This window comes from Balaenoptera acutorostrata, chromosome 19 (genome assembly GCF_949987535.1).
Source record: "Balaenoptera acutorostrata chromosome 19, mBalAcu1.1, whole genome shotgun sequence".
In the NCBI taxonomy this organism is placed as follows: Eukaryota; Metazoa; Chordata; class Mammalia; order Artiodactyla; family Balaenopteridae; genus Balaenoptera; species Balaenoptera acutorostrata.
In genome coordinates this window covers 64,393,517-64,407,034 of record NC_080082.1, presented here as the reverse complement: position 1 = coordinate 64,407,034, position 13,518 = coordinate 64,393,517, and positions in this window count along the sequence as shown.

The following is a 13,518-nucleotide window of genomic DNA, read 5'->3' as shown; positions in this document are numbered from 1 at the left end:
CTAGGAGCGGGCGGCCCGAGCCAGAGTTCTACGCCAATCAGGGCCTGCGGGGTGCGTCTCCTTGACAACGGGTCGCGTTTCACCCCACCCCAACCTGGGCAGAAGCAATGATGTCTGAGGTTGATGCGCGATCCGAACGTAAGCCGGCTGCCGGCCTCAGGGGAGCGTGGTCCGGGGGCCGACCCAGGCGCCCTGCTCTTTTCTGTGAGCCCGGCACGCGGTTTCTGGCCTCAGTTTACCCCGGACGCCCCGGAGTTACTCTTAGTTTGAATCGGGGAGGGAACTGCCTGAAAGTCCTCGACGTGCCCCCGTTGGACAGGGCCTCAGTCTCCCCATTTCAGCAACGGGAAGATGAGTTGGAGCTCTGTGCACAGACGGTTCCAGGCCGGAGGACGACCCAGGAGCCGCGTGGACCCAGGGCTAGTCAACGTCTGGTCCACACCTCGTTTCCTCGGTGCAGGAAGGGTGAGACGGACACTCCCCTCGCCCCCACCTCCACCGTCCGGACTGGTGCGCAGACAGGGTGTGACAGTGGCTGGCGCGTAACCATCATTCATTAGATGGACAATCACTTTTCCCCTGGTTTCACAAGCGGTCAGTGGCTGAGTCACAATCTCCTGTCCGAGACCGGGTGAAAACCAACCTTCTCACTGTGGTCTAACCAACCCTGGCCCACCTCTCTGCCCACTTCTCCCCTCTTGCCTAATGTGTTCCAGCCACACAGGCATCTTTTCTGCTCCAGGAAAACACTGATCTTTGTTCCCACTCACTTCTGATTGACCCCTTGACGTCTCCACTTGGATTTTTTAAGGGACATCTCAAACCTTAAGGTGGGCAGAGGAGAATGTTTTGCCCCTCCCCCAGCAAGGAAACTTGCTTTCCCCACAGTTTTCTACCCTCTTAGACAATGAATCCAGGGGACTTCCCTGGCGGGCCAGTGGTTAAGACTCTGCGCTTCCACTGCAGGGCCACGGGTTTGATCCCTGGTCGGAGAACTAAGATCCCACAAGCGGCGCGGTGCAGCCAAAAAAAAATAAAAAAAGAATACAGTTCCACGGCATTCAGTACATTCACATTGTTGTGCAACCATCACCACCATCCATCTCCAAAACGCGATTCATCTTGCAAAACTGAAACTGTTCACACTGACTCCCCATTCCCCCTGCCACCAGCCCCTGGCAGCCACCATTCTACTTTCTCCCTATGAATTTGACTATTCTAGACACATCATGTAAGTAAGTGGAATCATACAGTACTTGTCTCTTGTGACTGGCTTATTTCACTTAGCATAATGTCCTCAAGGTTCACCCATGTCATCATGGCAGGTGTCACAACTTCCTTCCTTTTTAAGGCTGAATAATATTCCATTGCATAGATAGACCACATTTTGTGTGTCCATTCTTCAGAAGGCGCTTCTTTTTTTTTTTTTAACAATTTTTTTTTTACTAGCAGCCTTTTATTTATTTATTTATTTTAAATTTTATTTATTTATTTATTTATTTATTTTTGGCTGTGCTGGGTCTTCGGTTCGTGCGAGGGCTTTCTCTAGTTGCGGCAAGTGGGGGCCACTCTTCATCGCGGTGCGGGGACCGCTCTTCATCGCGGTGCGCGGGCCTCTCACCATCGCGGCCCCTCCCGTTGCGGGGCACAGGCTCCAGACGCGCAGGCTCAGCAGCCGTGGCTCACGGGCCCAGCTGCTCCGCGGCATGTGGGATCTTCCCAGACCAGGGCTCGAACCCGTGTCCCCTGCACTAGCAGGCAGACTCTCAACCACTGCGCCACCAGGGAAGCCCCAGAAGGCGCTTCTTAAAACTTAAACCCTTGGACTTCCCTGGCGGTCCAGTGGTTAAGACTCCGAGCTTCCACTGCAGGAGACATGGGTTCGATCCCTGGTCGGGGAACTAAGATCCCGCATGCCGAACGGTGCAGCCAAAAACAAAAAAACTTAAACCCTTGACTCAATCGGACCCTTTCAGACCCAGGATTCCTCTAGCTTATGTGGTGCCTTTGTGCAACTTACAAGAGGGCACCCCGCAGAAGGAGTGCAGGGGCTTGGCAAGCAGATGTTCCTCTAACAGTGGTTCTCAAACTCTGGTCCCCAAAACAGCTGCAAAGCATCCCTTAGCAGCCCGTTAGAAATGCAAATTCTGGTACTTCACGGGTGGTCCAGTGGATAAGGCTCTGTGCTCCCAATTCAGGGTGCCTGGGTTCTATCCCCGGTCAGGGGAACTAGCTCTCACATGCATGCAGCAACTAAGAGTTCGCATGCTGCAACTAAAGATCCCGCGTGCTGCAACTAAGACCCGGGCACAGCCTAAATAAATAAATAAGAAACGCAAATTCTCGGCCCCCAACTCAGAACCTCAGGGGGCAGGCCAGCACTTTGTTTTAACAAGCCCTCCAGGGGATTTTTATGCTCCTCACGGTGCATCCACGCCTCAGGCACACACTAGAATAGTAACCACTCCACAGGGTTCCTGTGGGGATTCACGAGTGAATACATACAAAGCACTTAGGACACTGCCTGGCAGAGAGTAAGGCGTCAGTCGATAAACATTAGCTATTTTTCACTTCACCTATAATTGAGTCACTAATGAAGGCAAGCCCAACCCGGATGCAAAGTTGACCCCACCCCACCCCCAGCCCGCCACCATGTAACGAAACAGCTTATTTCACCACAGAATATCCTCTACTCATCACTTGTCCAATTCCTGTGTACTGGGCACTTATTATAAAGACAGCTCCTGGGCAGGCTCAGAGGATACAGGCGCAGACGGCAAACAGAATCCGGGTCCATCCGAGCTTCAGCATCACACAGAGGGTGTGTCAAGGTTCAGAACGCCCCCCAGCACCCCTCCGCGGAGATGCAACACCCTGGGTGGACCAGTTTATCAGTGTCTTCATCCGAATTGGAAGTGACCTAACACACAGAGTCCTGTGGGAATGATGAGGGCCCAATAAAGGGCAGTGCTTATTGGCCTAAGCCAATCAGACGCTCCCGTTCTCCTTGCCAGTGATTGGCTGAGGCTCAGGTGTGTGACACCCTCTGACCAATGAGGCGTGAAGGCAGGTTTGTGGGGCACCTCAGGGAGAGGTTTCCCCAGCTCTCAAACAGGAGGTAAGCAGTCAGAGTGGTCCTGCATTGTCTGGTCTGTGGGTGACACTTTAAGCGGCGGCGGCCGCCATGGGTGCCATGAGGGGTGACAGTCGGAGATCCCACTTAGGATGGAAGGGAGGAGAGAGGGCGGAACCTGGTCCTTTTTTTCCCCTCTATTTTTAGTTTTTTGAGGAACCTCCATACTGTTCTCCATAGTGGCTGAACCAACTGACATTTCCACCAACAGTGTAGGGTGGTCCCTTTTCTCCACACCCTCACGGGATTTGTTAAATTGTAGTTTTGATTTGCATTTCTCTAGCAATTAGTGATGATGAGCATCTCTTCATGTGTCTATTGCCCATTTGTATGTCTTCTTTGGAGAAATGTCTATTTAGATCTTCTGCCCATGAACCTGGTCCTTCTTAGCATGGTTGAATTAACCGACCAGACTCCTCTTTACGATCACATCCCCTCAAGCCTTTTCATGCCAAGCTGTCTGCTCTCGAAAACAAAGGTGACAAAAGTCACACACACATCCAGCGCCAGTTCCCTGGAATTGCAACCTGTATGGTTGCCCAGGGCCCCACGCTCGGTTTAATGCTTTCCTGTGGCTATCTTCAAATTCTTTTTTATTTTTTTAATATTTATTTATTTATTTGGCTGTGCTGGGTCTTAGCTGTGGTATGTGGGATCTAGTACCCTGACCAGGGATCGAACCTGGGCCCCCCTGCATTGGGAGCATGGAATTTTAACCACTGGACGACCAGGGAAGTCCCCATCTTCAAATTCTAAATGCTTTTTTTTTTTTTTAACATGAGGCTCTGCATTTTCACTCTTCATTGGGTCCGCAAATTAAGTAGCCATTCATGTAACATCACCTTGATGGTTTATGCAGTATCCACACACCACGGCTGTTTCTCCAGCATTCAAGTATACCATAGTTATTGGTGAGGAATAGAATGAAAGAAGGACTCCCTGGATGTCCTCCCTCCATTTCTTCACCTGGTAACATCGTACATCCCTCAGTGATCAATTCAGATGCCGCCTTCTCCAGGAAGCCCTCCCTGACTATGCCCACCGCAATAAACCTGAATGAAGGGCCTCATCTGAGCTTCCACGGTGCCCCTTCTCTCTCCACCTCATGCTTCAACTGTGTGTGTGTGTGTCTGCCCTGCTGACCCTCTGGTGAGGAACTCAATAACACAGACCCAGTTGTTGCCAGCTCCCAGCTTGGGGCCTGCTCCTGAATGAGTAAATAACCATGGGAGGAAAGTGGTTGTCACCCTACTTCCCAGGCCCGAGGGCGAGAATTCCTTTGGCAGCAAATTTAGCCATACCCTATAGAAGCTCCTCGGCTCCTTTGTAGCACCAATGTAATTATTACTCAAAATAATAATTAACGTTTTCTCTTTGTATGGTGTTTAAAGCAGGGAGATCCTCCAGAGCCGGGAGGGCATTGGGTTCACTTCTGGGTCTCCAGCCCAGAGCACCTGGGAGGCTCAGGTAACGTTTACTGGATAAACAGGTGATGGATGAGCCTGTGAACAAAGGAGGGGAAGAGTCCTGGGATGAATGGGTGGTGTGTCTGTGTAAGACTGCAACCCCCAGTGAGGGCTCCCGGGGGGTGGGGGGCGGCTGGATTTGAGAGTGAATCATCTTCACCAGGCCGCAGGAACCAGTCAAGGGTGAACAATGAAATTGCCCAGTGAGACGGCAGAGCAGATCAAAGCATCAGCCCATTTTACAGTCGGGATAAGTGAGGCTCTACGAGGTAAGTGCACTTTCCCCAAGTGACACAGCAGGAGAGAGGCAGGGGTGGGGCTGGACTCAGGTTTTAAGACCAGCAGTGGGTGTGGTGAGCCTCATCTGAGGCCATGGCCCAGCCCAGGGTGGGGGGCAGGTTCTCCACTGGCCCGAATACCCCCTTTCCTGGGCACACCGACAGTGAGCAGGGCCTACAGCAGGAGGGAGTCAAACAGAGGTTTATTTTCTCACCGTTCTGGAGGCTGGAAGTCCGAGATCAGGATGTCAGCAGGGCTGGTTTCTTGTGAGTACTGATTTTGGGTATTGGTTGGGGGTAGCACACTTTAGTGAGGAGGTGAGTTCACAGGTATGGAATCCACATGCATCACAGGTATGGAATCCACATGCATCACAGGTATGGAATCCACATGCAGTGAGGATCAACTCTTTTTCAAAAAATAATTTTTAGTTTCATTTGTCAAGAGAGAATCCCCACCAAACCAGGAAATAACATTCTTGTTAAATATGAGATACAGGTCCCTGTGTTAAGTGGCCTTTTCCCAGCGCCACTTGTTCTGGGATGCTGACTCCCCAGAGGGACCACCGGAGAGGCAGGCTGTCTTTGTGAAGGTGAAGGTCCCGACCCTGGACTTAAATTGCCAGGTGGTAATTCTCAGCTCCTCTCTCTGGAGGCACAGAGTGTGTGGGGGTGGGGTGGGGGGTGGGGGCGGGGCCGGAGTCAGGGAGATGGGAGTGAGAACAGATGCAGAGCCAGCAACCCAAAACATCTCATGTCCTGTGATATTGTCAGGAAAAACTGCCAGACAGAAATAAACGTTTATTTTTAAACGAACTCCTTCAGCAACAAGAGAGCGTTCCTCATAACCTCATAACCGTTTGAATTTATGCTGAACTTTTTATAGCTCTGGGAAACAACTCACTCCTTGAAGAGGAAAGTTTAATGGGTTTTATAGTTTGTTTACACCAACCAACGCCTCCTGCAACTCACGTTAACTTTCTCCTGACGTTTTGTACTTGCCAAAGCAGGCTTCCCGGGAACTGAAATCTACAGGATCTTAATATAATTGTCTTATTCCGTAATAAGGATCATAGTATATTTTGTAATTAAATGTAGTAAAAGCTCGTTAGCTTTATACTTAAGGAGGTCTTTGGGGTTTTGCTTTATTTCTTTCTCTGGTCAATCTTTTTCTCCTTGGGTGTCAAGAGTTTTAGGAAGTGTGTGTATAGCCAATGTAGGCTCACTCGGGGATTTTTTAAAAATGTGTTATTTATTTATTTATTTTTGGCTGCATTGGGTCTTTGTTGCTGCACGCGGGCTTTCTCTAGTTGCGGAGAGCGCGGGCTGCTCTTCGTTGTGGTGCGAGGGCTTCACATTGTGGTGGTTTCTCTTGTTGACGAGCATGGGCTCTAGGCACGCGGGCGGGCTCTAGGGCACCCAGGCTTCAGTAGTTTTGGCGCACAGGCTCAGTAGATGTGGCTCGCGGGCTCTGGAGCGCAGGCTCAGTAGTTGTGGCACTCGGGCTTAGTTGCTCCGCGACATGTGAGATCTTCCCGGACTACGGATCGAACCCGTGTCCCCTGCCTTGGCAGGCGGGTTCTTAACCACTGCGCCACCAGGGAAGTCCCTTAATGTTTTATGATTCTGTCTTTTATTATTTTATTATTTTTTGGCCTAGCGGCATGCTGGGATCTTAATTCTCTGACCAGGGATCGAACCCATGCCCCCTGCATTGGAAGCTGGAGTCCTAACCGCTGGACCACCAGGGAATTCCCCCATCATTTGGGTATTTTTATCTTTTAACAGATGTAGTTAGAAAAGCCTTTTAATGAGACACACATTTCATTCTCAGAGAAGAAATACATAGTTATGCTTTCATACTTCCTTTACAAAGGGAGTTGCTATGGTCTGAATAGCCGCGTCTCCCCAACATTCATGTTGAAATCCTAACGCCTCGTGCCTTGGCACTGGGAGGTGGGGCCCCTCAGAGGTGATTAGGTCATGAGAGTGGTGCCCTCAGATATGGGGATCAGTGCTTTTACAAAAGCGACCCCAGAGAGCTCGCTGGCCCCTTACACCACGTGAGGCCACATCGAGAAGGTGCTGGCTAGAAACCAGGAAGGGCGGGGCCCTCACCAAAAGGCAATCATGCTGCAGCCTTGATCTTGGACTTGTACCTTTCAGAACTGTGAACAATAAATTTCTGTTGTGGATAAGCCACCCAGTCTGCTGTGTTCTGTGATAGCAGGCGGAATGTACTAAAACAAGAGTGATACATTTATGTGTGTGTGTGTCCATATCTCTGTTTCCCTTCCACGTCTAGCACCTGCTTCGTGGGATTATTGTGAGGATTAGTTGAGATCACGTAAGTGAAGAGCACACCAGTGTCCCCCTGGATAAATTTTAGTTGATGTTGTCAACTCCTTGTGTTACCAACCAGGGTTCTAGGCCTACTTAATCAATAGAAACTGATCAGAGGCCAGACAAGAGATTCAGGCAAGGCTTTATTGGGGCCCCTGCTGCAGCAAGGGGGAGAGAGAACAAACAACAGTTTCCCTTGCTGGCTGGCTTGCTGGGGGGAATGGGGGAAGCTTGTTCCTTATCTGGGTTGAGGGTAGGGGCGTGTCCAGGGGTCAGGCCAGAGGAGTGGCTTAGGTGGGTTGTCCACCCCTCTGGTAGTGTTGTGTACAGGGGGCATGCTCAGTACCCTGCTTTTGGTCCCAACACCCTGTTTTTGTTCCTGGCTCTTCAGAAGTGGCAGTTGGGTTTTTCGGTCTCTTTGTATCTTTTGTCCATAATTTTGCCCCAACTGCACATTCTTGCAGTTATTTTTAGTCCCATACAGTTTGATGTTTGTCCAGGTGTAAGCATTGCAGCACTGCAGCAAAGGGTCCCAGGTCCCAGCCTGTGTCACTTGCACAGTGATGAAGATAACACGAGGAAATGCCTGTAAAGCACCCAGCACGCCCACCTGTTGCCAGCCTGGACCCTTCCTTGAGACCATCGTTATTCTCCTGGTGCCCACTCCGTTGTCTCTGATAACTGCACCCAGTTTTCCTGGGGAGCCGAGTGGGCCATTTCTCCCCCACTCCCTTTCCCCCTGGTTTTGGGGAAGCTGGCTCCATTACCAGCTCTAGGAGTGATCATATGACTCACCCCCTCCCCAGCCGCTGTGACTGGTTCAGGCCACCCAGTCAGATTCAACAAAAAGGAATGGAACGTTTACCAAAACAAGTGAGAGAAAGGCAGGCACCAACTTTCCCACCTAACTTTTAGGGAGGTAAGCGTAGCTTGGAAACTGCTGGAGGTTACCTTGCCACCATGTGGATGCCTAGAGTGAAACAAAAGGTAGGGCAGCAGAGCCAAAAGGCAAGAGACTAGGCCTTGGTGACACTCTTTGAGCTCCTGGATCAAACCATACTTGAAGGTGTCTATATATATGGTTTTTTTTTTTAATATTGTGTGTTTTTTTAAAAAAATATTTATTTATTTATTTTTGGCTGTGTTGGGTCTTCGTTTCTGTGCGAGAGCTTTCTCCAGTTGCGGCGAGTGGGGGCCACTCTTCATCGCGGTGCGCGGGCCTCTCGCTATCACGGCCTCTCCCGTTGCGGAGCACAGGCTCAGTAGTTGTGGCTCACGGGCTCAGTTGTTCCGCGGCATGTAGGATCCTCCCAGACCAGGGCTCGAACCCGTGTTCCCCTGCATTGGCAGGCAGATTCTCAACCACCGCGCCACCAGGGAAGCCCCTGTGGGGGTTTTTTTTGATGTTATACAAGCCAACACAATTTTCTCCTTTTTTTTTGCCTTAAACCTGTTTGCACTGTGTTTCAGTTTCGTGCGACCCGAGCCCTAACTGTCGTAGTCCTCCTGGTCTATGATCGGACTCCTGGGGACTGGAACCCTTGAGGTCTGTGCAGATGGCATGCAGCGGCCGCACACCTGGATCGTGGAATTCTGAAGTGTTAGGGCCACAGGGGGCCTTCAAGGAAACCCCAAGCAATGACCAGAGTTTCAGAGCCTGATGGGCGTGGGATCGAATCTCAGTTCTGCCCTTGCTCACTGTGGGTTCTGGACAAAAAGGGGTCATTGTTATAATGGGGATGGCACAGGGAGGTGGTGGCGGATGGCGCGGGGGAGGTACCTAACCCGGCTGAGTCGTGAAGGACGAGAAGGAATTATCGAGACGAAATGAGAGAGGGCAACAGAGGTAGAGGGAACAGCTACAACAAACACGTAGAAGTGGAGAGATGGCAGCACAGCTGGGAGAATTTCCAGTAGCTCTCTGTGGCTATAGTTTACTGTTCCCTTGGGGGTTGGGGGCGGCTGTCAGATGTGAGTCTGGACGAGTGGGCCAGAGCCACACAATGAAGGGTCTTGGAGCTCAGCCAGCTCTGACTTCCTCCGGAGGGCGTTGGGGAGCTGTGGGAGGGCTTCAGACAGGGGAGAAACTTCATATCGGGGTGATAGAAAGCTCTTTCTGAGGCTGATGTGGGGAGAGGCCGGAGGCAGGGAGGACAGGACAGAGCCAGGGGTGGGATTGTCCCCTCCCTCCCATGCATCCCTCAGCACCTGGGATGCACGGAGTAGGTGTGGAAATCTGGGGACGGCAGTGAAGCAAAGAGGGTGGATGGATGTTATAGGACCACCCACCGTGTCCCCTACATGGGGCTGTCAGATTTAGCAAATAAAATTACAGGATGCACAGTTCCATTTGCATTTCAAATAAATGGCAAATAATTTTTTAGAAGTATCAAGACATTTTCTACTAAAACATTTCTCATCCAAATCTGACCGGGCATCCTGTAGTTTATGTGGCATCGGCCCGTCTCAGATTTTCACGTGGGTGAGAATCACTTGAGGATCAGGTTAAAAGGCTGATTCTGCCTCGGTAGGTCAGAGTGGGGCCTGGGATCCTGCACTTCTCAAAGGCCCCGGGTGGGGCCGATGCTGCAGGTTGGAGACCTGCGCTTTGAGGAAGTGTCCGCACTACCTTGTGGCGGTGGAGAAGAGGATGACACCGTTAATCGAAACAAAGCACTCAGCGCTCTGTCCAGCCCATGATGAAAACCCAGGAGATGGTTGCTCCTCATCATGAAAATAATGATAATTTGAATAGTGTGATTGCGTGTGTGTGTGTGTGTCTCTGTGTGTGGTCTTTCTCTGTATCTCAGGGGACTTCTCAGCAGCTGTGCTGCAAACTCTCCACCTCCAGTCTGCCCAGGGCAGCTGCTCCTGTCACTCGGAAGAGAAGATATAATCAGGAGGACATAGGAAGTGGGTTTGTAAAGGGTTCCAGCGTGGGAGTGTTCCTTGAGCCCCTACACCCGGGAATCCCTCTGGGCACAGCCCTGGGGGTTTACCTATCACTTCATTCAACTCGTCTTCATTCAACACTGACCGATGCTTGCAATGCACAGAGTGCTGCGGGGGACTCGGGGCTCTTTTGGTTACAGTGACAGACGCTCAAGTGGAATTTGCTGAGGCCACAAAGGGGATTTCCTGGGAGAGACTCACTGGAGGGAAGGCAGAGCTGAACAACCCAACCTCAGGAAGGTTAGGTGGTGTTGGGGGGGGGCACCTGAACTCAGCCAGGTCATCCTCTCTCTCCCTTCTTGCTTCTCCGTGCAGCTTCATTTTCTCCTCCTGCAGCCTGGCTTCCTGCACACGGTGACAAGGCTGCCACCAGCTCCCAAGTCTCCCATACCCCACAGAGATAGACGAAAGCTTTTCTCAATTCCAAAGGGGAAAAATCCCAGGGAAGGCCGCTGATTGGCTGAGCTTGGGTCAGGTGACCACTGCTTGCTTCTTTCTTTGAGCTCAGACTCCGTTCTCTCCCCAGCCCCCGTGATCTTATCTGGTCCCACGGCTTTCATTTCCATCTAGATGCTGACGAATCCCTGCAGGGGAGCATTGGAATTGTTTTTTGAGCCTAGCATCCAAAAACTGGGAGGCTTATGAACAACAGAAGTTTATTTCTCACGGTTCTGGAAGCTGGAAGTCCAAGATTAAGGTGCCAGCATGGTTGTGTTCTGGTGAATGCTGTCTTCAGGGGTGTAAATGGTGGGCTTCTTGCTGTGTCCTCACATGGTGGAAGGGGCAAGGGAGATCTCTGGGTCTCTTTTATAAGGGAACTAGTTACAATTATGAGGGCTCCACCCTCTTGACCAAAGACCCTCACCTTGTCTTGTTCCAAAGACCCTCACCTTCTAATACTATCACCTTAGGGGCTAGGTTTCAACACATGAACTTTGTGGGGACACATATGCAGACCATAATACCATACATTATAATGGTAAATCACAAGCTTTTTTCTCTTAAAACTTTTAATGATTGTAAATACACATAACATAAAACTTACCACCTTAACCATTTTAAAGTGCGCAGTTCAGTAGCATTAAGTACATTCACATTGTTGTGTAACCATCACCATCATCCATCTCCAGAGCTGTTTTCATCTTGCAAAACTGAAACTCTGTCCCCATTAAACTTTAACTCTCCATTCCCCCTCCCCTAACTCCTGGAAATCTCCATTCTACTTGACTTGTGAACTGGTCTCTGTGAATGTGACTAAGTATCTCATATAAGTGGAATCATACAGTATTTGTCTTTTTGTGACTGCCTTATTTCACTGAGTATAATATCCTCAAGGCTCATCCATGTCATAGCATGTGTCAGAATAGTCTTCCTTTTTTTAAGGCTGAATAGGGACTTCCCTGGCGGTCCAGCGGTTAAGACTCCGCGCTTTCAGTGCAGGGGGCGTGGATTTGATCCCTGGTCAGGGAACGAAGGTCCCACATGCCACGTGGCAAAAAAAAAAAAAGGCTGAATAATATTTCATTATATGTATATACCACATTTTGTTTATTCATTCATCAATGGACACTTAAGTTGTTTCCATCTTTTGGACTAATGCTGCTGTAACATGGGTGTACAAATTAGACATTTATTTACTTCTTGATCATGTAACAATTTGGATGGATATTGGGTATTGGGTGATGGAGATTGTCTCCATGAGATGGTTGTTAAAGGACCCTGAGTTTTGGGGCTACACCATTGCCCAGGGTTTTGTTATCCTCTGTATCCCGCTAACGAGAGGGGAAGGAATATGGAGCAGGCATGCTTGTTTTTAAGCACCTTGGTGTGGAAACGGCCACTGTCACTTCCATTCCTGTCCTATTCGTGGCAACCACTCACAAGTCCACACTTAGATGCCAAGAGGACTAGTAAATATAGTCCCTGGATGGGAAGCCACATTCCAGGAATAATTCCATACATTGGAAGGGAAGAGCAGGTTTTGTGGTGAATTAGCCATCTCTACTGCAACCCCATCCTGTGTTTGGGAAATAGCCCAATACTATTGGTTTGGCTGTCTTAAGAGATACTCAGAATTACCAATAGTTTAAATCAGATAGAAAGCAATTTCTCTCCTGTAACATCTCAGCCAGCACAGAGCTTCTTTTCCACAAAGCCATCAAGTGTCTATCTTACTCCTTCTAGCTTGTTGCTCCACTATCTTCCATTTATGGCTTCCATCTGGTGATCCAAAAGAGCTGCTCTGGATCTTGTCATTGGGTCCTTCATTTAGTCAGCTGTTTCCCCCACCAACCAGAGAAGTTCTGAATGATCTGACTCAGAGGAGCACAAACGTGTGACCTTTCTTATACACAAGTCTCATGGGGGTGAAGTTCATACCCATATAAATAATTTGTATTATTGTTAATGTCATAGCCCTTTCCCTCCATTCTAAGATGCATTCAAAATTTTACCTATGTAGTATTTCTGAAGGTGAGACACAGGCATACCTTACTATTTACACTTAATACAGGACTTTTTTTTTTCCTGAAAGGATATTATTAAATCAACAATGCACATTTTATGATTGATGCTGGCTGAGCCTTGAGGGCATACAGCAGCCACAGTAGTAGAAATAATACTACTAGTAAGTAATATTAATCACTACCATTTCCACTGAGAGCTTACTATGAGCCAGGTATTGAATTAAGCAAATGTACACAGATCATCTCGTTAAATTGAGGCTGTGAAAGGCGTTATTCAACAAGCTAATGACTTCCAAGCTTATGACTGTTTTGGTGATGACGATAAGAAAATAATTATAAATAACATCGATAAATCATCTGTTGCTTAGGTGCCAGCCAGCCAACTACAGACCCGGGAAAGGACGAGAGGGTCCCAGCCCGCAAGGACACTGTGGTGTAAACAGGAATTTGAAAAGCATATATTTACTAACAGAAACAGCTAACTAAGCTTACAAAGCGCCCTCCTCACAAGAGGGGAGGTGGATCCCTAGCTGCTATGATCAATATTCTGTGACAGATACACTACTGATACTATGTATAAAATAGATAACTAATGAGAACCTACTGTATAGCTCAGGGAACTCTACTCAATGCTCTGTGGTGACCTAAATGGGAAGGAAATCCAAAAAAGAGGGGATATATGTATACGTATAGTTGATTCACTTTGCGGTACAGCAGAAACTAACACAACATTGTAAAGCAACTATACTCCAGCAAAAATTAATTAAAAAAAATATTCTGTGACAGGAGGCACTTTGCACAGGCACGGGTCAATGCAAGAATTTGGAGCCAGACTCCACGGGTTCAAGCCCAGGCTCTGCATCCTCGGTTGTGTGACTTTT